The sequence below is a fragment of the Netta rufina genome (assembly GCF_964035555.1).
Source record: "Netta rufina genome assembly, chromosome: 14".
Lineage (NCBI taxonomy): Eukaryota > Metazoa > Chordata > Aves > Anseriformes > Anatidae > Netta > Netta rufina.
Window position 1 is genome coordinate 13,391,925 of NC_140137.1, and position 26,629 is coordinate 13,418,553.

Here is a 26,629-nt window from a genome sequence, read left to right on the forward strand (position 1 = left end):
TTCCAGGGGCACAGCCTTACTGAGGGCCATCGTGTCCCTTAATTTTCACATAAACTACACCTTATTACCCTCTCTAAAGCACTCTGCTAGATATAGCCCTCCTCCTCATTTCTAGTCCAAATTGATTCATAGCCAAAGTACATCTTTTTATTCTTGCTCCAGTACTTCACTTTAACTAATTTACTCCTTATCCTCCTTTGTGCTTGCCACCAGTATGTTTTTAATAAGCGATGCGGATTCTTTCCAGCTTTCCTTTTCCTATATACATCTCCTGTGAGAGCCCCCTTCAAGGGCTTTCATCAGCTTTTCTCCAGCCCTGGCCCAGTTTGGATTCATCCTTCTCAAGAAGCAGTCACTAGAAGTACCTGCATTATTCCAGTGGAGGCACCACATGTGGTATTTCCACAGTCCTCAGTAGAAAAACCTCACCTGATGTGTTATCTGCCTCTGACCTTCCACAGCTTCATTTCAGGCACAGTTGATAGACAGATGATACTTGTTTTACCCCTCTGTTGCTTTTAACTGCAGAGCTCCCAGCTTACACCACAAATCCGTACAAGCCCTTCAGTGCACGACCTTGCACCCTGCCTTGTATTACCAATGCGAGGTCACTTTTTCCAAGCATGACAGCATTTGGCTTCAAAATTTGCTTCAACTCCATAAACCACTGTCATTACAGATCAAAGAAACACAGGAGCAAAAATATATCTCCCTATGTATATTTTTCTTTTCTCCTCCTTTTCACTGGTAAACCTCCCCAGCTCCTATCTTCAAGGCAGAAAAAGCAGAAAATAAGCACAAACTACTATTAAAAACATCCTGCCTTCCCATATTTTGGGGCAAGTGCTCTGCTTTTCTCTTTCACGGCTGCTGGCAGTCCCTGACCCCAGTGCACTCAGCAGCTCTTTGGGAAGACTCCAATCCACAATCAATATTGAACATCCATCTTTCCACAGCTCCTCTCAAATCATGATGTCTGTATGGAGTGCAGAGGATCAAATACCATGCTGAAAGCTTCCCCCACCTCTCTTGCACGTTTTCTACGTGCATTGCAAGTGCACAGCACTTTTAAAATACACTGAAACTGGAAGAGCTTCACACTATTACCATACTTGGCTATCAATCAGAATCAAAATAAAATGCCTGAAAAAGTAAAGGAATTCAAGATACTTGATTTATGAATAAAAAGGTGAAGAAGGAACCTACTTACAACTAATTAATTCCTGCACATTAAAAGTACATCTGCTGCACGGCTGCCTCATCTAACTGACTTCCAGCATCTGGAAATCAAAGCCAGATCCACGATGGCTCAAGAAGGAAATAAGATGCAATTTTTCAGAGACAGAAGTGCTTCCACCTTCACTTTCCTTGCTTTCACTTTTCCACCGCTTGAATCCATTACCCCTATCCATTATCACTAATGAATCCTGGAAATTTTTCAGAAAAAAAAAGAAGAAAAGGAAGGTGGGGAGAAACTGTTTTCAAAGATGCAAGAGTCAAGCAAAGGACAGATGTGGAGAATCAATTTAATTTAAGCAGCTAATTTATTTAAGTCAGGAACCTCAGCTCCTCACATAACTCACAGGAGAGAATCAGGTGCTAATTCGGAGCTTTGAATCACTGATTGGAGGCTCCATGTGGCTTCATGGCTCCTAAATTACACACCTGTACTTGGAGGTTACTACAGCTCTTTGTCACCTAGCTTTCCACTTAACACTGCAGGGACTTGGACACCTAATACTCCTTTTAATTTGGCTTAACAGCTGAGTGATGGCATTGAGGCAAGAATCAAAATCACAATGTAGGAAATATCATTTTTCCTTTAAAATTTGTGACTGTAGCGACAAGTCTCAAGAGTCTCAGGAGTTCTTTTTTGTTTGTTTTGGAGAAGGAAATACTGCACTAAAGTACAAGATACTGTGAATATCTACAAAAAATTTAGATAGAGACATGCGTATGCCACAACCATGGATGAAGCAAACTTCACGAAAACAGGCTGAGTGCAAACAACCCAGAGGTTGTTTTAAACATAGTAATGATTCAAATCACATTGATGACAGTGTTCTGTGCAGACAAGTCTCATAACTCCTTGTTTCTGTCCTTAACACATTTATCCTTTAAACAACACTTTTATTATTGTAAAACTTTGAAAGCAAGCACCAAACCCTTACCTCCTCCCTCTTAAAAAAAGTCTCTTGAAACATTGCATTACTTGGAGGGGAAAACAACAACAAAGCATTGAAGTGACTAAACTTGCACATATCTCTCACTGGGCTTTATCTGGCACAGAGTATTGTCAGAACAGAAACACAGGCTGGTCTCACATTATCTGCAATAAGATAGACAGTCTTTCATTTTAACAAGGTACCACTGCCAGTATCAGCCCTGCTGTGTAAAAAGCTGATGCAATGATTTTGTTATATATACAAGCGCAATGAAACCCAGTGAGAGCGGATGTGATCGAAGGCACCTTCCAGCAGCTGGCACACACACATGCTCATGCAACACCTTTGTCAAGCTGGAGAAGCAGCTTCCATCCCACACCAGGGCAGCCACCAATGTCCCTGCCCAGCCCTGCCAACAGTGGGGCTATGCAGCCTGAGACCAGTAAGTACAGGCACTGCATTCAGCTCTGCACAGCTATTTTTAAGCAGGAAATCAAACTCCTTTAAAATCAAGAAGATTTCAGTATTTTTTCACAAGTGAAATGTTTAAAATTTCTCCTTCTACTATCACAAGATGGATGCAGAGAGCACGGACAGTCTCTCCACACAAAGACACCAACATTCTCTCTTGGGCGTACATCGGAGCCAGGTGTTCCCCAGCAGATGGGGCATGTTAAGGGGGCAGAGCCCTGAAACCCCACAAGGTTCTTGCTGCCATTGCGCAGGAGAGGTCTGTACCCACAGGACGGCTGCCCATGACCTGCTTCATCCTGCCTCTCCCTGCTCATCCCATGGAGGTGGATGGTTCCCCTTGCCCCTGGGGGTGCCACGCCGCATGGGACAGCAGCTCCTGTGAGGCTGGGAAGGGGCAGAGGCAGCTTGCAGCTGCCAGCCCTTCAGCCCAGCTCTGCCACTCACCTGCCTGCAGCACCTGCACCTCAGGCAGCTCATCGGGGTGGCATTAACCTTGTCCTCCTCCTCCATCCAGGCCTGCTTGGGTCTCTCCCCACCATGCTGCTGAGGTCTGGCCTCAAGGGCTCCCACCACAGGGATGGGAAACGCTTCCACGAAGCACCAAAGACACGGGCAGCAGGAATGGGGTGGCTCTGCAGGGACACCTTGCAGCTCCACTCCTTCCCGTCCCATCCTCCAGGCAAAGTGGGGAAACCAGGCTGCCAGCAGCACTTATATCACAGAGGTCACAAAAGGCCCCGTGACCCGTTGCTGCACACCCGTTGCTTGGGCAGAGCCCGCATCATGGCAGGTCACAAAGGACCCCATGACCCGCTGCCACCTGCCTCGCCCTGCAGCCCCCTCCCACCACCCCATCACCTCATGGCTTCCCACCAGCCTGGCCCCTCGTAGCCTCCAGCCTCCCCAGCCCCTCCATCCATCCTACCACCCACCCCCTCACGGCTTCCCAGTGCCCCAGCTCTCTGAAGCGCCCATCAGCAGCCCCTTGTCACAGGGCCACCAAGCACTGGGCAGGAAAGGAGCTGCAGGGGTGGGTCACCAAACTTGTGGTGACGACACCTGAGTGCCCAGACCCATACAGCTCTGTGTCTGTATTTCCAGGGCATAAGGAACTGGAGGGATGGGCAGCAGCAACTGTGATGCCCAGGTAGAGTCCAGTGATGAGTGGTGTCTCTGAGTGGCCTGTACAGGGACCACTATTATTTAACATCTCTGTCAGTGACATGGGCAGTGGGACCGAGCACACCCTTAGCAAGAGGAGGGCCCGTGTGGACCTCATGGAGCTCACCAAGGCCAAGCGCCTTGGTCCTGCAGCTGGGCCAGGGCAATCCCAAACATGAATCCAGGCTGAATCCACTGTCCCTAGGGGTGTTTAAGGGAAGGTTGGATGCAGCAGTTAAGGACATGGTTTAGTGAGCGATGTTGCTGGTAGGGGGATAGTTGGACCTGATAATCTTGGAGGTCTTTTCCAGCCTTAATGATTCTATAATTCTATGAACATTCCTGGCACCTATCCCTCTCACAGGTCACTGCAGCGCCAGCAAGGCTTCAGAACTACGAACAAGTTTGTAACCCACTGGGACAAGCAACCCTTCAAACCCTAAATAGGATCTCTTGTCTTTCAGGTTCTGGAAGACATGATGAGTAAATCCACCAGGCTGTTTGAGCTGCACCACCAGCATGCTGGATCAGCAAGCAGTGAACAGAGCCACCACTCAGCTTTGCAGGGACAGCACAAGGATGGCGATGTGGACAGTGTTCATTTGGAAACTTCAGCCCTGTCACCTGGAGCAGCATATAAGAATGTGTGGAGTTGCTGTCACAGTCGTGGCCCTGCCTTCTTGGGACCAAGTAACTGAAACTGCAGAAATATTTATTTCAGCTCCCACTGCACCAAGATGGTTTATGACTGAGAACACAGCTGTTCCATGAAAGACAAAAGCTGTTTCACTTCTTACTGCAGGTGTGCAACTGAGGCATAACTAATCCCAGAAATAATAATTCCATCGTTCTTCCTTCGTTTAAGTGGAATTATCAACTAATTTTATGTGCAAGTTGTCTGTTGACTGGATGTTTCAGTTTTATCACGATATTTTGAGGCTATTACACAAGCATCTTACTCCACAACCAGATAACCTAGCTCTCATCATTAAGACACCAGTATGTACTTTCCCAACAAATGCTGTTTTTTCACACAGGATCACCATCATGGACCAGAAAGAAAAATTCTTGATTGGATGAAATTTGGAGACCATGCTGATCTACATCTGAGGGGCTTGTAACCTCTGGACAAGACTTTCCCCACACTTTGGTGAATGAAATGACAGTTAGTGAGTAAATGCTTTCTGCTGCTACAGCAGGAAGGTTTGATAGCTCTATTAGCCTGGGCACGTAAGGTCAGAAGAAACATGTAACCGTGATGACCTGTTACTTCAGTAGAGACTAACAGCACAAAACAAAAGGAAAGATTTGAGAATGTCAACAGGTTCCTTCCAAGGTGGGTATTTACGAGGACTGTAGCTTTCTCCCACTGCTTTTCATTACAGACTCTGTATATATACTTCATATTCTCCCACAGAGAACATAGATAAGCTTCTAACATAATTTTTTCCATAAAACAGAGTTACTATACAAGGCTAGTGGCAAATGCTGGCATCAGAAGCCTGCAGTACTGACATTTTGTTAAGAGTTTTGTAGAGCAATGAACAAAGAAGTAGAGAGTAAAGTAAAAGTCCCTTCTCCCAAATTACAGGTTCCAGAAATAAAACTTGAAACACTCAAAGTTTCTTTGTGAAGAATGTAGATAGCCCTATGACTTACTACTTCTATATACAGGAACCACTTAGAACTGTAACACAATAACAAGTTTCAGTCAACATTAGTTCAAGTGTTTGATTTTTTCCTCACAATAAATACTTTAAGCTTATTACCATTGATAAAGTCTCATCTTGTCTTGTACACCTCAGGGCACTGCTTTGAAAATTTCCATGTTAAACTTAGCAGTTCCATGGAGTGTAACAGAATACCACCATGGTGACGTATTTTCATGATAACTGATTCTGGGACCCTGCAACTCTGAACAAAGCTGTAAAGCTGCAGTGCAGAGGGACCAAAAAAATAAATAAAAATGTTATAGAAAACATATCTCACTTCTTTCCTTGGCTTCCTACAGCTGAACATTTCATTAAAAAAGCCAAATGTTCAAAACCACAGACCAATGAGATCGTGGCCCACAAGTTTGTTAGAGTTGCCCGAAGGATATGAACAAGGTGACGTGGCATGCATGGAGCTGATGCAGTACATGTGAATTTTCCCCAATCCTTCACCAGTAGCCATCAAAGAGTCTTAAGCACAAAAAAAAAAAAAAAAAAACCTAGGCTACAACGGGGTAGATAGAAAGAAAAAAGGACACAATGAGGGTCAACAAATGGCAATAAATAAAGGGATTTTTTTTAAGTCACTTGTCATGATGATGGGAGGTTTTTCACATATTACTTCAGCATCTGTGTCCAGACCTACACTACTCCATACATCCATTAATGGTCTTAGAAGGGGGAGGGAAGTAATGAAGTGCCAAATGACACTGACAAAACAGAATGGTTAAGAGTAGGCACAATTATAACTGCTATGAAAGCTGCAGAAGAATTTCAAGACATACTGATTGGACAGCAAAATAACAGAGTAAATTAAATGTTAATAAATGCAAAAGTATCACACTGAAAAAATGAGAATGACTGTCCACACAGACTGACGGGCTGAGAATTAGCTGGTCTAATTCAGAAGAGAGATGCAGTCATTTCAGACAGTTTTCTGGAAACATCAGCTCAGCAGCAACCAAAAAACTGTCATCAGGCAATTTACACTCCTGTAGCACAAAAGGTGCAGGACCAAGCTGGGTGAAAAGCCAGGTTCAAGAAGATCAGGAGCTACAAGCATGAGTTCAAGCAGTTCTGAAGTTTCACATTAGTAGCGGAAAATGCAAGAACCAAAATAATAATAATAAAAAAAAAGTCTTTCTGTCCCTGTCAGAACAGTATCGTGTGGTCTGAGAAGCATATGGAGAACAAGAGGCTGTGCATCATTAATTATAAAATAGCTTTTTCCCACCTTAGGGCCAACACTTTTTTTTTTTTTTTTATCCTGAGATAAGCAATGGATAAGGATGGAGCCAGTCACTTGAGGCAGCTGCTGTCATACCATCAGCAGCACATTCATCTTTTGCACCGGGCTTTGGAAGCAACATTTCCACTGCCACCATAGCTTTCCACACCGTGTTCATGAGTAATTACCAGCTGCTGAAGATGTGAGGTTTGGGGAAAACGTCTCTGACATCTTTCAGCTGATGAATCTCTCTGATTTCTCATAATGCATTTTCTTCCCTATGAAGGAACCAAGATATAGTAGAATGACGGAAGTCCTGACTTACTGCACATTCTGATGCTGAGAACACTCCTCCTGTAGAGAAACTATGAATTCACTAAATCACGTAAGAAACACTTCTGTTATTTACAAAGCTTCTACGCTGCCTCATTTTTCAAAAGATTTGTCTGAACAAATACACTTCTGCAGTAGCCAATTAAAAGGGGACACTGCCAAGGTTTTTAGAGCCACCCTGAGATGGTCTCCACCTCATTTTTAAACCAGTTCTCATCTAAGTCAGACAGCTTCACTATTCAAGACAGAACAGAGACCACTAGCAATACACAAGCATGCACTAAAACTGTTCACAAAGTGCCATTTCGATACCAAAATAATAGACTCTGCCGATGTAAAGATAGACCCAAACACTGCAGAGTAACACGCACATGCTAGTTTCAGGATATTAAGCATTTTGGCTTTAGAAATATAACGAAATATACTGGGGGTGAGACCAGGTAAAAATGCCATGCAGCTCCCACCAACACAATGAAGATAAAGGCAACGTGAAAAAGGCAAGGGAGCTGACTCACGGAATCTCTGCTCATCTCTCAAACACACCCTGCTTTTCCCTAGGCTGTATTTTTGCCTGTACACTGCCCACAAATACCAGCTCAGCCCCACAGACACTATCTTGTGATTCCCTTCAGTTATATAAAAAAAGGCTTATCTTCCTCAAACTCCAATTCAGATCCCTTCTTTGCCACTGCAGTAAACCCCTACTCCATTGAGAGCTGCAAGGGACACACGGACACATCTCTGCTGCAGCCCGGAGGTGCCGCTGAGCTCACGTGCCCCCAGGTACCATCCAAATATAACATCCAAAGGTAACGACACAGCGGGCAGCCTACTGCACTGCCTGTATGCTCCTGAGGGAAGATGGAGGTAGAAAACACTCCCTGTTGACAACATCTTGACTGATGACCATCCCAGTAACTTGGGTCTTGCTGGACTGTGCTATGGGAACTGCAACTGCACCAGTGGTTCCAGGGCTAGCAGACACCAGGATCCACACATGGTGAAATATGATGCTGCATTAAGGATATCACAGGCACCAAGTGAGCCGAGGGAATAAAAAGAGACTGGAGAAACACAGCTCACACAGAGCACAACCCAGGCCAGCCAGGGGAGAGGTGGGAGTGCTGAACTCATGAGGGTGCACAAAGGGAAACATTCGGCTCTTCAGAGCATGAGGGTGTGTTACCACTGTTAGCCCCATGCGACCTTTCTAAAAAAAGCACACCAAACATCATCTGCAAAAGCATAAAATAGTGGGACAAGTCTAACCGAACCACAGTCAGCGCAGAGAGGACCGTGCCAGGGTTAGGTCACAGAGCAGGTCACAGGGTGGTGACACAGCACAGAGCCCTTCCTGGTGCTGGGGCACGCTGGCTGTACACCACGAGCACCCTGCCTCCCTCCTCCAGGTCCTTACCCAAGCCAGGGCACATGAACCATTCTTAACAGTGCAGTTAAAATTAAGAGCAATGATGAACTTTAACTGCACTATTTTGCTATTTCTGACTCAAACAACTCTAACATCCTCCATGGCAGTAATAATATCGTTAAATAACACACCTAAAATCATTCAGTTCTAACTTTTAGTTTTCACACAGATGCTTCAGGAAACACCTGTAAATGAAAAACACCATTTCAGAAATTAACGTGTAGGTGCCTTTTGTCTAAACCAGTATATAAATATCCAGATTTCAGAATTATTTTCAAAGTGTGACTTAAAGCGCGTAACAGCATTAAACATTGACATGCGTAGGGTCCATGCAGTACCTCTCCTAAGCAGCCACCAGCTTGGGCAGAGGAATGTAGAAGCACCCATTGCTCAGTAGCTGAAGAGCTCTGCTGCTGAAGTCAGACAGAAAGAAGGGGAACAAACAGCACCAGGAAAGACTATCTAACAGATTTGTTTTTCACACAACACAGTCAATACATCAAGTCTTTTATTCGCACCTCCAGAAGTCATCATCTGTTGGTAATTACAGCATGGCTGACTCCACTCCCAGTGTTTTCCTTGACACTGGTGACAGGAGGATTGGCCTCTTCCCTATTAGCTAAACTCAAACCTACAACTTGCTTCTGAATATCTCATTCACATCGAATATTTCCTTTTCAGTACATTTTATGCTCCACCAGAAATAAAAATCAATCCATCAAAGCACTGCAGTTTCATCATTATCCCCTAAACAACAAACAAACAAAAGAAACCACATATTAAAAAAATAAAATCACATTTCAGTGCATGCAAGGCAAGGTTTTTGGAGCACCCTCTGTTAACTGGGAACTAATAAAAGTGGATTTTGCAGTGCCTATTCTAAAACAGTAAATAATCTTGTGTTTATTTATTTAACACAAAATGCTTGGGCAAGCTCTGCAAACAAAACTGCAAAAATAATTCAGCTGTTCAGGACCAACTTGTAAGCAGAAGACTAAGCTCTGCTCTGTAAGGGCTATGATTCTTCTCTGGTCTCATTGAAACGATAAATAAAAAAAAAAAGCAGTCAGGTTAAACAAGGTATTGTTGCTCAAAGGTTCATTTTGTATTCACATTTTTGAACAGTCACGTACACCAAAAAGTTAAATTTTAAAGTTGGAATAATTGTAAATTTGATAAAATAAAAGAGGTGAAATTCAGGGTTAATGATTTACTTGAATGTGATGGCAAAAACAGTGAATTTTTTCCTCCTTTGGAAAGATAGCATAAGGTAGAAAATCCACTTACATCCTGTTTATGTCCATAAAATAAGTCACAAGAAGAGTATAGCTACACATGCTGACACTCCAAGAGTGCATATGTTCAGCATCAAGAATTTTGTAAATAAAATAAATAAGAGACAGATTTACAGGTTATTTTCCAAATCATGGAATGCCTCTCCTGCCCCACTCCATGGCTATGTGCCTCGTACATACACAAGGACAGTCGGCACAGACCGAGCTTCAGCCAGCACCTCAACTCTTTGCATCTTGAACTTGCAACACAGGCTAAAAGTCAGAACAAAACATGGGGGTTGTAGCAACACACCGTTTTAAAAGGCTTCAAAAAGTTACTGGAGCAAGTCAAACTGCATAAGATTTTTCTGTGAGAACTCAGGCTAGCAGCAGTCCAATAGCTCAAAACAGCTCTCCTTTAATTAGCCATTTGCCATGTATAAGAGAGGTTGGAGGAAGTGCCCAGTGCTGCATTCTCATTTGCGCTTTGCTGTGATCCGTACAGCAGCAATTCAGTCCTGAGTGAAGCAGAGCTCATTATCCAGCAGAGATGAACTCCCCTCAGGAGAGAGCTCCTTCTCCTGCTGTTAACAGCATCCGCTCAGCACCATCACCCCCACCGCCTGCTCCGGGCAGGGCACGGCTGGTACCTGAAGGCGATAAAGGTGGTTTGTTTGCTGGGAAGGACCTAGCAGACCCAGTCTAGGAGCAGCCTGGTTTGTAAGCTGTATCTAGTAGGAATAAGAGCACAGAAGATGGAAGAGCCTTCTCTGATGTGCAGCCACTTCCCAGGCTCTGCTTGCCAAGTTGCATGCTCCACGTTTGTAACTTGGGCACATTTCCCTGTCTAAGCTTCCTCAGAGCTACCTAAAAGAGGGTTAAGACCCTTACCATCATCCTCCACAGACTCTCGAGTCAATCTTTAAAAGGACTCTTCCATTGATTTAGCAAACATCCACCGCAGGGACCAGTCAGGCCTCTGGATGAGCAGGCAGTGCTGTAAACAGCCCCGTACTCCCAGGCGAGCAGTTTCATTGCTGCACTCACAGACCTCTGCCAACAGCACCTCGGCGATGCAGAGCAGCAGATGCAGGACCCAGCCCTGGAGCAGGCTGAGCTACCCCCAGGTTAACAGGGGGCAGGGAGCAAGCTGAGACCACAAAACAGCGCCGTGTTCAACCCACCTGCAGGAACCTCCCGGTGCTTCTTTCCTCCTCATGATTATCGTCTTACTGTTATCCAGCAATGTTTTAACAACTGTTTTCTTATCACACCAAACTGACATCTCTGACAAAAAACAAATGTCTAATTCTCCCGTATTTCTGCAGAGTATGCTACAAGCGAGCAAATCTCTACAGAGCCACATTATCTGGTTGCCTAAGCACAGATTTCACTCTTTAACCTAGTATTTTCTCACCTTCAAACAAAACCAACAACACTCACACACAACACACACCTCAGTGAGGATCTTTTGCTCAAACTTTCCCCCAAAAATAGCAGGGCAGGCCTCCAGCTAGCAGCACAACTGGCGGAGCGCCAGGGAAGTTAGTGGAGCTGCGGCAATTTATGACTCTTAAAGATCTGCCTGGAGGTGAGTCACATGGATCACCTGCTGCTTGAATTTCAACAATTTAAAGGGGGGAATTTTGTGGGGTTTTGGTTTTGTGAGGTTTTGTTTTGTTTCAAGCCTCTGGATGTGCAGTAAAGCTTCAGTCAGCGAAGGCCAATCCAGCATTTCCTCCTGGATATTTTGGAAAGCTCCACTCAGACCTACAAGATACTTTGAGGCATGCTGCTTCTTGGATTTGGACAAATATATATTTTTAATCACAGCCACCTGTTCTGCCACTTGAGATAGTTCATTAACCTACAGACTGATGCTGCTACTTTTAATCAAGAGGTGAAAGCTTAGCTCAGAGCTTTAAAACAAAATATATATATATATAAAAAAAAAAAAAAAAAAAAAAAAAAAAGGGACGCTTTGGGACACCTTTTCCTGCCATCGGTCCGAGCACTGTGGCTCTGGCTGCTGGCATTTTTGGGTGCCTCGTGCAATACGGTCTGTTCTCCCTCTGCTGAGCAATTCAAGCACTACATAGAATAACGAAACTGCCTTTCAGCAAAAGGTCCTTGAGTCGTGTCAGTACTGCAAGGGAACAAACTGTAATTCTCAGGCTAACACCAGAAAAAAGGAAGAATGCCCACAGAGAGCTGCCTGCCCCACACCCCCACAGAGAAGCACACCATACCAGTCTGATGGCCAAGCACAGGGGTATAGAGCCAAGCAGCCCCACACAGCAGTAACATGGCCAACACGAGCCCCCATGGTGCTGGTACCTGCTCACATTTCCCACCATGCCAAAACCAGTACGTCAGCAGGTGGCCAACACCAGGCAAACCTCCAGAGAAGGCAGGGAAGATCCTACCTAAATGGCTAGGCCTGACAGTGATCCTGTCAGAAAGAAGTGATCCTGTCCTATTGCTTGCACACCTTCCACACCAGGAAGGTGTAAAACACCACCCTGCCATTTCAGCTGCTGGGCTGGTTCCTGACACATCTTGGCTCAGCCCAACAGCAGGCAACACCCCCTGGATGTGGGCCCAGAACTGGTAGCTCTGCACTGCTGGTAGGTCTCTAACACCCATGGGGACTAAGAGGGACAGTAATGGGAACGGTCGGCATCCAAAAATGAACACTTGGGTGTTTTTTTTTTCCCTTAGGAGAACTTACATGACACAGCGTTAGAACCTGGTTGATGGTCCTGGCATGTCCACACTGGAGGAAAGCAAGGAAGCCCCAAGGCACACAAAATGCAGATGCACACCTCCCTTCTCAAAGCCTCACTGAGATCACATCCCCAGGAGGAGGCAGGACTGAAGCAACACAGGTAGTACCACAATACCGATGTTTGGGCTTTCCATCTGTTGGATTTTCTAAGAGGCAGCCCAGCTCACCATCTTAAAATGCACTACATTTAGTGAGCTCCCCGTGCATCACCAGATTCTTAAAAACATCACTAAATTCCAAAATAATCAGAACTTAATGCTTGTTGGTTAACAGAGTGCAATGCTGAGGTTTTACAGAATTTTCACCTGTGTGAGGAACCAGACAACCTCCCTTGCTAAGCAGATGAGCAGATAATGACCATAGCATTCTGTCTTTACTGAAAAGCAAGATCCTCCATTTTTTGAAGGCTACAAAAACCATCCATTTTCACTAGCTACATTCAAAGTCAACAAAACAGCTGCTAAAAATGGCAGAAATGGGGGAAGAAAAGAAGAAACAAGTAAAGACATGACACCTGAAGAGCATAATTTCAAGCACGACCCAGCACCTGGTAATGTCAATTGGGTCCTTTGGAATCATTTAAAAACCAGCCAGATACAAGCCACGTCCAGGTGCACTGTTATTGCGAGCGGCTGATCACGGCTGGGAGGAAGAATGTGCAGAACTCACAGAAACACACAGTTGTGCTTACACCACTCCTTGATTAATGGGCCAGGAAAAGTTCTTTGGTTTCTTTTCAATGTTTATCAAATTAAAACAAAAGCAAACAAACAAAACCACCAACAATATGTTTTCAAAGAGCATCCTCAGTAAAAATCCCTTGTTAAAATCAATGAGAGACAAGCTGTTAGCTGCATGTAGTGCTGGAAAGCTGCAGATGAAATGCAGAAAGTTCGCATGTGTTCATTCCTGATACAAAAATTCAAACATTTGCAGTTCCCTCATAAATCAAAGTTTGTCATTAAGCAACACCTAAAGTGCTATCTTGCCAAAACCTCCGCTAAAGCATCAAGGTAGCTGCTAATTATTTTTTTGACAGTCACTCAGGAAATATTTCCAAGGCCAGGAGCTGGGGGCTGGTGTAAGTCCTTCCTCCTTTAGGATTCTGGATGCTGATGGCATCAAGGCAGGGAAGCAGGTCAGGAAGTACGTCAGCTGGTGTCCAAAGACAAAAGGACTCCGAGGGTGATGGTGTATGGGAGCTTTTAGGCTAAGATACTTTCCTCCTCAAGCACCCCTAGGGGACTCGATGTAAACAGATAACAAAGCCTAAGGTTCTCACAAATGAAATAAAAGCAGGAGTAGACAAGAGAGAAAGTTATTTTTTCACCTAGAGAGCGACAGTGTTAGAAGATTGCCCTGGAGGCTTTAATCGATGCAAGTGAATCTTTTATATTTTTCTCCAGTATTTCCAAAATAAGTCGATAAGATGCCAGCACTTTCTCAACATAGAGTGACCATTTCCCAGCAAGCTTGAGTTAAAGTCTTTATCAAAAGAACTAAAGAAATACATTATGATTTCAAGGGAAAATAGCAAGCAAGGAAGCAGAAACAGCAGGATAAAAGTATAAGGTAGGGTAGTTTTTCAGGAAAACTTTGTACTATGTTTATTTTTAAGCATGATTAGAAGCGAATTAAGACTAGTTGAACCAGAGTTGCTGGTGCACAAACACACCTGCAGCTACCCTGGACCATAAGAACAGCAAAACAACTCAGAAACGCACACCACCATCAGGCACTAACCATCCAGAGGCACTTCTCTGATGAAGAGGACGCATCTACTTGTCCATCTGCCTCATTGCAGATCGTGTAAAGCTTCCTATGCATTCAACCAACTTCTAACGGATCCACCTAATAAACTATCACCCAGCGGATATGTGCATGCATATTGCATCCACACACATCACGTTAAATAAGGAGCAACAGACCATGTTATATAACACTCTTTTACATAATTATCAGCACCTGAATAAACGGCCCTGCCTGTCTGCGGGTTTGCATGCAGAATAGCTCTTGGCCAAAGGAAATGTAGGCAAGGAGCTTTCCAAAGCCATGAAGCAGCTTACAGTCCCACCTTCAGCTGGAGCTTGGAGAATCTATTTCTCTAATTTCCTCTTTGTAATACTTGCTTTAAATGCACAAAGTGAAACAACTGTCAGATTTTAAGTTTTAAAAGCGTTTCCAAGTTACCTGCAAAAGCAAAGAGGCACAAATGAAACACATCGGGGCATGCGATTCACAGTTCTTCAAACAAAATGTTAAAGGCTTCCAGAAAGCACAACACAGTCAATGTCTTCACTGCAGTCCAGTGCAAGAATTTCAAGGACTTAAGGGGCAAAGACAAAGGTAATCTTTCAGTGGCAACCAGAATATTGCAACAGCTGTACCTCTGCTAATCAAAGAGTTTAGAAGCAACGTTCATGCACTGTATTGCTGAGAGGTGAAGCTCTCTTGTAGTAAAGAGCTTTTACTACAAGTAATCTTGACTGGGTTGCTTCAAAATTGTGACTCCCATTTCTCATTTATCAGTATCATTTTGTCTCAAACTGACATTCAAAATAGAACTCTTCCTTTAAAAAAAAAAAAAAAAAGTCTGAAATACCGAACTGGATAAACATTGCAATGAGAAGACAATGGGATTATGTCAATTTATACCAAATGAAACACAACCAAGACTTCCCTCCTTTGAGGAGATGCTGGAAGTGGGACAATTCTACTCTTGAAAGCACAGGGCACAAGAGCCCATCCCCATGCCTATGTAGTGTCACGGAGCAAATCTATCTGTTAGCAGGAGGAGGACTCACTTCAGCAAACTAATGTCGTAACATCGCTGGCTGCCCTATTCTGTGCAGCACACAACTGAGAGTTGTTCATTTTTCTTTTCAATGAGCCACTATGCAAGTGTTGATTTAATGGTTCATTTATCAACCCCTCTGAATATTAAGCAATTCATTTTGACTTAATTTGGACAAGTCAATTTCACCCATCCTTTCTCCCCTTGAAAAATGTGAATTGCTGTCTAAGGAGAGGCTATTTTAAAAGTTGATTTAACTTGGGAATCTACAGCTTTTATACCCTTCCATAGCCTAATAAATATTTTTATCTAACTTTTTTTTTTGTCTTTGCATTTTACATGCTATACCTGAAATTCACAACTGCTAAAGCAAAGCCACCTCAGTGAACATTCTTAACGCTGCAGCCCAAAACGCATCTCCTGCAGCTCTCCTCCAAGACGACCACCACAACATCAAGCACACCATCGCTACAACCAACCAACCTCCGCAATTCTCTAGTTCTTAAGCAGCTCCTCGTTGCAAACCCGTTACTTTCCTTAAAAAGTTTTTCTCGCTAGATCCAACTGCCCAACAGGAAAAAAAAAAAAAATCAGCGAAGGAAACACCTACGCCGTAGGCTTGCATTTCAGCAGCAGAAGTTGGCAGCCCGAAGAGCTCCCGCGGTGCAGGTATGTGCGGTGCCGTGCGGTGCTCAGCACCCGCGGAGCGGCCCCGGGAGCACCTGTTGGACACCCCCGGGGGGGTGCCGGTGCCGCAGCCCCCCGCACAGCCAGCGGGTCCCCCCGGAGCTGCTCCGTTTTTACCTGCTGCTGCTCCCGCGACGCTCCAGCCCTCCGGCCGGCTCGCACCCCCGAGCTGGCGGCGGTCGGCTCCCCAGCTCCGTCCTGCCGCGCATCTCTGCCGGGGGGGCAGCCCCGCACAGCGCCGCTTCCAAAAGTCTCTTCAGGGAAGGGACTGAAGGGAAAGACCCCCCCCCCCCATGCAAACACGGCCCCCCCACACCCCACAAAGCTCCGCCGAGCGCCAAGCAGCATCCTCCCGACGCCCAGAGCCGCTTCACCCTGCAGGAGCGCAAATAAAGGAACCGAAGAGGGGATGCTCGGGGCACCGCTACCCACCCCGGGGGGGGGGCAGGGGGCGCACGACCCCTGAGGGCTGCGTGTCCCCACGACGAGCATCCCCGGGGGGAGCCCCGCAACTCCGCCAAGTCCGAGAGCGGAGCTCCCGCGGGCGGTGCCGGGCGCTGCTCTCACCTGGACGCCGTGCGGGGTGGGGAAGGGGGGAAATTGGGGGATGAAGGGGGGGGGGCTCGGCCCCTCTCAGGACATCACGGCGGCGGAGCGGCTCCTCCGGCAGCGGGGGCGCGGCGCTGCCTCACGCCGCGGCGCTCAGCCGCGCCTCCCTCCCGCACATCCGCGGCCGCCGAGCCCCGGCCCCCGCTGGTGGCGGCGGCGGAGAGGGGGGGGGGACAGCACCGGGGGGCGGCGGGGATGGGGGCGGGCCCCGCTCCCATCGCCTCCCGCCTCGCCCCGCCCGCTCCGCCGCTGCCACCGGCCCCCCCCGGGAGAGCCTCGGCTCCTCTGATGCGTCTAGGGGGTGCCTTCTCCTTACCCCTCCATCCCTTTTTTCCTTTTTTTTTTTTTTTTTTTCCCCCCTCTTCATCCCACTTTTCTCCCTGGTAGCCGTTTTTCTTTTCCACACGTTTTTTCCCCATTTCTCCCTTCCTTGTTTTAATTCCCTCCCATTTTCCCACCTTTTTTTTTTTTTTTTTTTTTCCTGTCCCCCATCCCCTTCTACGCCCCCTCCACTTTTCCCCATCCCTCTCCCTACCAAAAGCTTTCAGCACAGGATGCTGTGGCCAGGCGCCCAGCAGCCTCCCTCTCCGAGGAGCTGGCCAAGGGCTGTGGAAGCATGTCCCCAGGGGTGGGGGCTGCAGCAGCCCTGATGGGCATCACCCCACAGAGCCAACCCCGACCCACAACTGGCTGGCACCAGAGGACACTTCCAGGGCCATCTTTCCCCCCTGCCCTCGGAGGTTACAGAGAAGTCAGCTTCCTCCAGAGCATCCAGCACAAATCAGAAGCAAGGTTTACTGCTCTGTTAAGCCCAGGCAGCCCACCCTCTCCTGGTTGCACCAAAATGCCCTAAAAAGAGCCCAGCCACCAGGTCCAGCTGGCTCCTGAGCACCCAACCTGCACACCGGGCTGTGGCATCCCTGCAGCAACAGCACTTCTACTGGGAAAGTTTCATTCATTACAGACAAAATCAGTGGAAACATCTTTTCCACCATAAAATGGTGATTGTTTTGCCACTACAAGCGAATGTTTTGGTTTCACCAGATGGCAATGGAGGTTTGTGCTCCATGTTTTACTGTGGAGTTAACGATCATGGTGTAAAGTTGGTAACAGTTCACAGCAAACTCAGTAGCTACAGACTGGTATTCACTAGGACAAGGTTGCACTTGCATTCGTGGAGAACTCGTCCATCCCATGCCTGTCTACTGCTCTTCCCCTCCACTGAGTAAGCTCGGGTAACCTGAAAATTCCAGTAAAGTGCCAAGTTTTGGGTTCACTAGAGATCTGTAAAATCAGTGTCCAACAAAAGGACATTAAGCAGGGCTAAAGTTATAAAACCAAAACCTAAGATGAAGGTGTTACCCTGGGTCTCCTTCCCACTCTCTGGGTTAAGGACTGATTTTTATTTTCTGAGAAAGAGGCATGATCACTGATGAGCTGTGGCACAACTTAAACAGCAGTAGGTACGCACAAATCAGAGATTGTTTCCATCAGTTTAACTTAGCTGCTACATCTGGACCTTGGAGCTAATCACTGGCAGAATAGAAATTTCGGTCTTATAAAAGTTTATCAGAAGTCAGTTTAATTTGTAACTCAATGAATTGATACCAATGTGGATGTTGCAGTCTTCATGACCACCAAGTATCACTAAAACAACATCAGGGGAAAAAAAATAAAGTATATATATATATAAAAAAAAAAGCTTAGATTAACCAAAAATAAGTTTCTTCCATCTCAATATCACACAGTTTGGAGCTCCAATTAAGTTATTTTCTTACCACTCTAAAAAACTTGCAACTGACGACAAATGTTTTTTTCAACAGTACACAGAAAATGCACTGAAGTCCTGCCCTGCACATGCACCTCTAGGCATGCGCTCCCTCCTCCTTTTGCATGATGTGGAAACATGGCTCAGGCAGCAGTGTCAGAGCTACGCCTGTAAGACTGTTGCTGAAGAATTCAAAAGAATGTATTCAAAAATGAAAAAGAAAAAAAAGGAAGAAAAAATGGGAAGTATCAAGCACCATATCCTTCATTAGCACACATCAAGTGAGGCCAGCTCCAAATTTGACCTATGGCTCTTCACTTTTTTTGTTATTCTTTTTAGTTTTAATTCTTTTCCCCACAAACTCATCCCAGTTATTGTCTTTTCCTCCCACTGACCGTGTCACTGTGCACTGGATCCAGTTGGCCAGCAATGGCAGGGAAAGCTAATTCCACTTAGTTACTGGAAAAAAATTATAAAAGCAAGTATGTTTCCCTAAGGGCCTAGCCCAGGATGATAAAAAATCCAGACCAGCAGCATATTTTCTTAAAATTAGTTTTGAATGTCATCTCTTTTCCCACCGAAAAATGTAAGTATGAGAAGAGTACTCCAGGCACACTGAGGCATACTGGTGGACACTTTGGTTTCCCAGCTCTGGAAATCGCACCCCAGCTATACCCTCAAGCTGGGGAAAGAGCACCAGTCTCCGCCCCAAAACTGGGCAAGCCCTCATCACATTTCAGAGGTGCCACAAACACACAAATGCCATAGGGCTGTAGCTAAGCTTATTTAAAGTTATGGGGTCAGTGACAGCAGCAGCTGCTGCTCCTGACCTCAAGGGAATCACGGTTCTGGCTAACACCAGCTCCCATCCTCCCATTTCTCACTGGACTTACTGGGGTGTGGGTTGTGCTCAAAGCTGCTGGAATGGGGTCCCAGTAGGAACCACAGGCCGGGTCGTGCAGCAGAGGCAGAGGAAAAGGCAGTGCAGGGGAAGATAAATAACTTTTTCTGTTAGGGCTGGCTCTACTTGTTTTCCCTGCCTTTCGAAATGAACAGCTGCTGCTCAGGTTTGCCAGCATCCAGCACTCAAAAACTGTGAGTGAGAGACTCAGAAATAGGATGATTGTCTGTAAAACAGTCTGATACTGAAAAAAAGAAAAAAAAAAAAAAAAAGCTTCTTTTTATTTATCTTGTGATTACTATGTCTGTAGGGATCCTTTTTCAAGCTTTTTCTCTCAGTTCATGAGGAGCAGAGATCCACTCTTTTTTTCCCTTTTTCATTTTTTTTTCCAAATGAATGCTGGGATTCTAGCATAATCAACTAATTCCAGGAGCTGAGGCTTGAAGATAAAAAAAGTATACCATGTCGCAAAGCTCACAATGCAATCTCATTGCATTGGCATTGGCAGCGGTTCACTTGGCTCTGGAAATAATAAAGTGGGAGACTGAAATGACAAACAAACTGGAGATCCAAGCCCAAGTACCACCGGGGAATGCAAAGCAGATGGCCAGCTAAAGAAGACCAGCCCAAAGAATCGCTGTAGTCTTCGTAGTAAGATTACTGACAGCATCCACCGTGGTTTCCTCCTTCCTACGAACGTGTCTGGCATGGTTTGGACCTTGGTGTCCTTGTCCTGAATTATTAAGACAAGCAAACAAGCTGGAGAGCCCTCTCAATTGCAAATCATCTGTGCACCCTCTCACAGCAAACAGACAGTCAAGGGCATTGGGGAGCCTATGCAAGGGTCGGGAACAACAACTTCCAAACGTTCCTGTGCCATCTTGGGACCACATTCCTTACGTTAACTGATCATTCAGCTACCACAAGGATAATACTGATGTGTGCTTTCAGGAAGAATCGATTATTCAGCATGGTTGTATTAAAATGTCTGCTGTCTTTCAATATGCCATAGCATTATTTCATCAAGAGAATTTGTTTAGAAGTTGCAAAATGAAGTCTGTGCTAACCAGAAGCAGACACAATGGAAATTAGATTTCGGGACTCCCCATAAATATGCAAGAGTGAGCATATGAGATCATATGTAGCAATTCATTTTCAGAAAGAGGAAAAAAACAAAAACTAAATTACATTGTCTTCTGTCATATCCAGTTTGCCCAGCGGAGGAAAACACATGAGTATCAACCGTGACCATCAGAGGTAAGCAGTGTGATAAGAATGCCCTGCAGAGCTCCAGCGGGACAAATCCTTCCTGCCTACCCCAATCAATACATTGGTTTATTGGGGAAGAAACAATTATTGCACAGCGAGTTCCAGACTGCCAACCCCAGCAGATTCTCTCTGTTGCCAAATAGGATTTCTCTTCCGTTTATGTCCATCCCAAGCACTTAGCAAAGCTGCCCGGTTTTCTTGTGCTTCTAAGTATACCATTATCTTCTCCAATTCTCACTCTCTTTACCAGTCTAGAAACACAGCACTGACCACTAAGTAAAATCTACGTGCTCTCCTCTGTGACTGTTCTCAGAGATCAAGATTTGGGACTTTGGACTCAACAGGAAAAGTTTTCCACAAGCGCTTGGAGCTAAATACCACTCACCATATTTGGGGGTGTTGCTTCATTACCTGTTGGTCTGACATAAGCTGGATATGATCATTTGGGGCCGAGAGGGAATTGCAGCCCCCCTTGAACAGGCACAGACCTCCTGTCCCGCTCTCCCAGCCCATCTGCCCACAGCCTGGTGCATCGCTGGAGCGCGGCCAGGCAGCCAGAGAAATGCATGCAGTGAATAAGGTCTTCCTTCCCCAGCAGCCAATAAAGATAATTACACAGGCCAGCATATATTAATTTGAGTTCAGCCCTTTTCCCACTCAAATTAACGTCAGTTTGGCCGTTAACGCTGATGCTAGCAGAAGCTGACCCAACAGCACAGGGCTAAAACGAGACTGCTCTGCAGCTCACTGCTCATCCCCATTGTGGGTGGAAGGGAGCTGCTGGCCCAGCAGGGAACTGGTACCAGTTCTCAGAGCCAACTGGGTGTCCAAGGCACCAGAGGTGGCTCTCACACCTACTGCAGGATCTCAGTCAGAGGGAGCTGCACCGTGATCAAAGCAGCACCACCTCTGCCCCTGCAGCACCGCAGCCAGGCCATGGGCACGCTCATCTCGCTGGAGCTCATTTGCCAAAACCAGCACTAAGGGAGGGCAGGGGAGGAGGCACGCATGGAAAAATGTTATACCCAGGGGGCTGGAGTCAGGGGAGCTGGCAAAGAGGAGATGGCAGCTTTCTGTGAGGGTGCCCAGGTGCACTCAGGCAGGCGTGTGACACTCAGGGACTTCCAGCCCGGGTCTGTCAGGTTGTTAGTAGGCTTCCAGACCACAGGAGTCACTTGTTATCAGTATCAGGGATGACACTTGAAAAATCAGGGAGAATCCATCATGACCTGAGAGGTTATGCTGGTGTAACGGGCAGCCCTCGTATCTCCTTCTCCAGGAATGAGGCTCAGCCCTTACGTCTCCACCTCTGCTCTGTGCAAAGCCGGAGGGGGGGTATCAACGCGGTGCCCCTGGGGCCTTCCTGCAGGCCAGCAGCTCACCTTATCCCTACATACACACAGATCTGGATGCATGCAGGTACACACACACATATATAATTATTACCCTCCCCAGTCTTCCCCTTCAACAGCATTTTTCTTTCAGGCAGTAACCTGCCTATGAGTATGTCTGAACATCCAGACACACAGGCACTCAGCAGCAATGCTGAAAAGCCTCAGCCACGCTTCCATGGAGCACACGTAGCACACTGATCTGCACGTGTCTCAGAAACACACACAGCTCTTCTCTGTCCATATTCTGCTGTTTCAGTAACTCCGCCGAAAACTTTGCTCACTGGCCTTGTGTCACGGTGGGTGTAACTACAAGCAATTGCTCGCCTGCTACTCAGAGCGGAGTCACATGCTGGGACTGCTCATGTGCTGCTCATATTTTCTAACAGCTGAGATGGAAAAAAAAAAAAAAAAAAGAGAAGAGAGAAAACACAACTATTTCTATCTAAGACACTTTCCTCTGTTGTCTGAATGCTCCCTGTTACACCAATTTCCTTGAACTGGTCATTCCCTTCCGTGTTTCCACAAAAATAACTGCTTGTAATTCGGATCTCCCAGCTTTCTGCCAGACAGTGTTCGCAGATCGACTGCCAAGGAAAGCTTCACACAGGAAAAAAAAAGAAAGGGAGGAAAAAAAAAAAAAAAAAAAAAAGAAATGGCAGATTAAAAAGATCAGCTCTGATTCTTACCTTCAGAAGCAGACTCCGTTCAAAGCCCACAAACACTTTTACTTCGCTGGAAGTCCACCAACTATTTTTAGCTCCCCGTGGGGATGCCAAATACGGCCTGCAGCCCCCTCCCTAGCATTACTAATCTGCCCAGCATAACAGCGGGACACCTGCTGCTGGTGAGTCACTCTGTGTGTGAAGCTAATGGTATATATATAGGCAAACCACAAAGACAATTGCTTATTTTCCTCCCTAGCCTGTGTTGTTTGTGCCTTCCTGGATTCTAAGCACAGCAAATAAGTGCACAGACAGACTTCTGATTACAAATTCAATGTAAAATTCTTGTTCTCTTCAGATCAGAAGCTGTAAGTGAGCTGTAGCAGAAGCATGTTTGCCTGTATTTGTGCCATTATACCCATGTGCATACACGTATCTGCACTTTCACACGTGTATCCATCCTCAGTGTCACTGTGTTCATGCAAGCTCCAGCTCTGATATGTGCAAACCAGCGTTTTCTCAGAAAGCATTTGTGGAAATTCAATGATTACAAACCTAAAGCCCCATCCTGGTCCTGCCTTCCCTACTCAAGAAAGAGCAAGCATGGAAAACAGGCATGTCCAGGGGAAACTCAGGTTTATAATCTGCCAGCATGGAGAAGAGACCTGCCACATGTCCCTCGTGCCTCATACGAGGCAGAAGTGGCTCAGTGGTTGTACAGCGGCTGTGAAACACCAGCCATACTCCCCTTTGTTTGCTTCTCAGCCATTACTTGAGGCGAGAAACACGGAGAGAGCAAGGCTTTGGTCTGCGCTGGGAGCCTGATTTAGCTCTCCCCTCAAGCCGTGTATTTTATTGTTATAGGCTGCACTTCAGAACTTCTCAGAGCTGCAATAAAGAGCTGCTAGGTCTGGCATTGTGATCTCTGGAAGATCTCTCTTTTCCTTCTTTTTTGTCACTCTATTTTTTTCCATAATGTAAAATTTTGGTTCTTTCTGTCTTTGAAATAAAGGCTTTGTCCCAGTCTTCTCACTTGGGTAATAATGTGTATTTCTACTCCTGATGGACACTAGTACTCACCATTCCTAACCTTAGCTCACCCTACTGTCCTACTGTGGAATAGGATGAAAATTTAAAGGAAATACTAAAAACATCCGACAATAACCTTAACTGTCATGGGCAGAATCCGTGTTAGGCATTGCAACACATGAAACTGTACCCTTTAGATTGGTGGATTTAACCATGTAAACCCACACGTTGCCCCCACAGAAAAGCACCTGAAGTATTCAGTGGATAATGAAAAAACTTCCTGGAGGTTTATAAAACCATTGCATCGAATATGTTGCACCAGAATGAATTATATATATATATATATATACACATATATATTCAAGATACCTCTGTTCCTAGAGAGTTCTTCAGATTTTCAAATACATTTCTTTAGAGCCTTTCTTTTTATTTTATTTTACTTTAGTTTTTTTCTTTCACTCTCTATCTTCTCCTGCTGAACTGGAAGAAGTATGGTACAAACTAAGAAACTCTCAAACTTTCTGGTTCCCCTTCTCCAAGAGGAGCTGAGTTAGGCAGCAGCAAATGACCAAATTTTCCCTCCTTCATCAGCTTAGGTTGTGTGCTGTATAAAACCTTTCAAAAGCTGAATGATGCTCCTAAAAATTGCTGTTACGTATGTTAAAGGCTCTTTGAGTGAGATTTTAGAAATATATTTCAAACCCAGAAATTAAAAAAAAAAAAAAAAAAAAAAAAAAACTTTGCAAATCAACATCTGACCCCTGAGAATGACCAACATCAGCCCTGAGCCTTCTCCCCCAAATAAAGATATTCAAGGATATCACGGGCCCTTTCCCTCCCGCTGGATCCAGCAGAGCAGCAGGACTCGGGGCAGCACTGGCAGCTTCAGGCAGAGCAGGTCGGGCCGCACTCTGCGGTGCTCTATTCCCCTCTAGTGACTGGATTGCACCGAGGGTATTGAATCAGCTGCAGCCTTCCAGCTCTTCGGAACAGCTGCATCCCTCAGGCACAAGCAGAAGCAGCTCTGGCTTTGTGCTTCAGGAGCATTGCATCCTTTTTGGAAACTGCAACCCCCCAAAAAAAGAATCTCCCTTCGCATCTCAGAAGCGACCAGCTGTAAAGGGGAGTGACAAACTGAGTGCAAGGGTCAGCTCTTCCTGCCACCCCTCCACCAACAGCCTGTGTGCCATTAACATATTAAGTTACACTGAAGATCTATGTGTCTATGAAAAAAAAAAAAAGAAGTGGAAGCAGAAGATGAAAAAAAAAAAAAAAAATCAGCATGTCTGCCTTGAATCCCAATTACAAAAGAATTGTTTGCCTTAATTCTAAATGTATTTAGAATATGGAGCATATATTTCCAAAGGATGTTTTGTATTTACAGCGTGTCTGTCTGGTTATACTGCAGCAATGTAATTGTTTTCCTGCTGAGAATTATAGCAGTGAAGTTACTCTGGGTGCGATTACAGCTAATTATAGTTTCGCTTTGGAATTTAAAGGCTCCCCTGCACCACTCTCTCCTTTCCACTTAGACTCAATGGCCTCGGAGTGCGTTGTGGCTGCTGCCCGTAATTGTAGTAACCGAGGTCTGTAAGGTCACTGCCAACTCTGTGGTGTTCGGGTGCCTTTGAGGTTTAGTTGCTGGAAATGGGTAAGTCATTACGGTAACTATGTGAGGGAAAATCCACAATGAATGCCCTGCACTGAGCCCACAGCTGAGACAGTATCAGTCAAAACTTCACCTGGGAGGAGCTTTAACCATGAGAAGATGGCATCCCCTGCCTGGCAATGCACTGGGCAGCCTTTAGGAGCGAGAGCAGTGCAAGATTTGTGTCCATATGGGGCAATTCTTAACAAAGATAAGTTATGTTCAGGGTGGCTAACAGCTGAAGAGCAGAGAGACATTTGTTCCTGTGGACAGACCCAGCAGGAGGTGGTGACTGCTCTGATATCAAACCTAGAGCCCTAGGAAAGCCTGGGTAAGGCGGCAGGCACAGCTTGGCCAAGCTGCAGCAAATTCATTGACTTCTCCCTAATGGGAAACAGTTCTTGACATTTTTCATAACTGTAGTTGTTCCTTTTGCCTCTAAATCTTTAAAGTCTGATGCTGGAATGAGGTTTTCTTCATAAATCACTTCCTTCTATCATACCTCTGCCTGTCACTGCTGATATCCTGAGCAGAGAGCTGAGCTCCAGCTCACTGGAAGAGCAGGGAGGGCATCCAGAACACACCACAAAGCCCAGCCCAGCACCAGCTAGAGTGGCCTCGATATTAATTCAGCACAAAGCATGTTGGTGGCTGTGGAACAGCTCAGGCCCCTCAATCTCTGCAGCTGGATGGAGAAGGGCCCCCAGGCAGCCCCGGTCCCCCCGCACCCCAGATGGCACAGCGTTGGGAAGAAATGTACTCCACTGCTGAGCGGCACCATGTGTTTCCAAACAAAATGTCAATGAGTTTTCCAGATTAAAACATTAAAAATGTATGAGCAGCAACTGTCGCATGCAAGGGAGCTAATAACGTTGGTAAGGTTTATTCCTTCTGAAAACAGGTGAAATCATGGTTAGGATCAACTTATGCACTTACAGCTTCATCACACTGAAGGCCAGGAAGACTTCTTAGATCTACATTTGACTTTATAGCAAAAGCTTGCATTTTACCTAGCTATCTCTGATCGAACACAATTATAATGCCCAAGATAGCCAACAGGAGAGAAAAGCAGCAAGTCTCACTCTGAAGCCATCAAAAAGCAGAGAATCCTCTTTTTTCTGTGGAGAATTTGCTCTAACAACCAAAATCACTTTCCAGTTAAAAGCAAACAAACAAAAAACAAAACACACACCTCGTTTAATCATATCCTGTTCAGTTTTTAAACACTGGCTCTTCCAGTTTTGTCTGATAGATCAGAGAGACTTTTAGGATGTAGCATTTTCTTCCCAGAAACAGGCTCATGC

General features: G+C 45.6%; 1 protein-coding gene across 2 annotated transcripts in view; it reads right to left on the minus strand.

The window, feature by feature from the left end:
- The window catches only part of SGCD (sarcoglycan delta), a 345,029-nt gene extending 322,309 nt beyond the window's left edge, over positions 1 to 22,720 (minus strand). The window contains exon 1 of one of the 2 annotated variants that reach the window (XM_084295349.1): positions 22,673 to 22,720. The gene's annotated coding sequence lies outside the window, so the exon portion shown is untranslated. Of the gene's footprint in view, positions 1 to 16,612; positions 16,955 to 22,672 lie in introns of those variants that run through there. The other variant, XM_084295350.1, reaches the window with a different exon arrangement.
- Between the last annotated feature and the right edge of the window lie 3,909 nt (positions 22,721 to 26,629).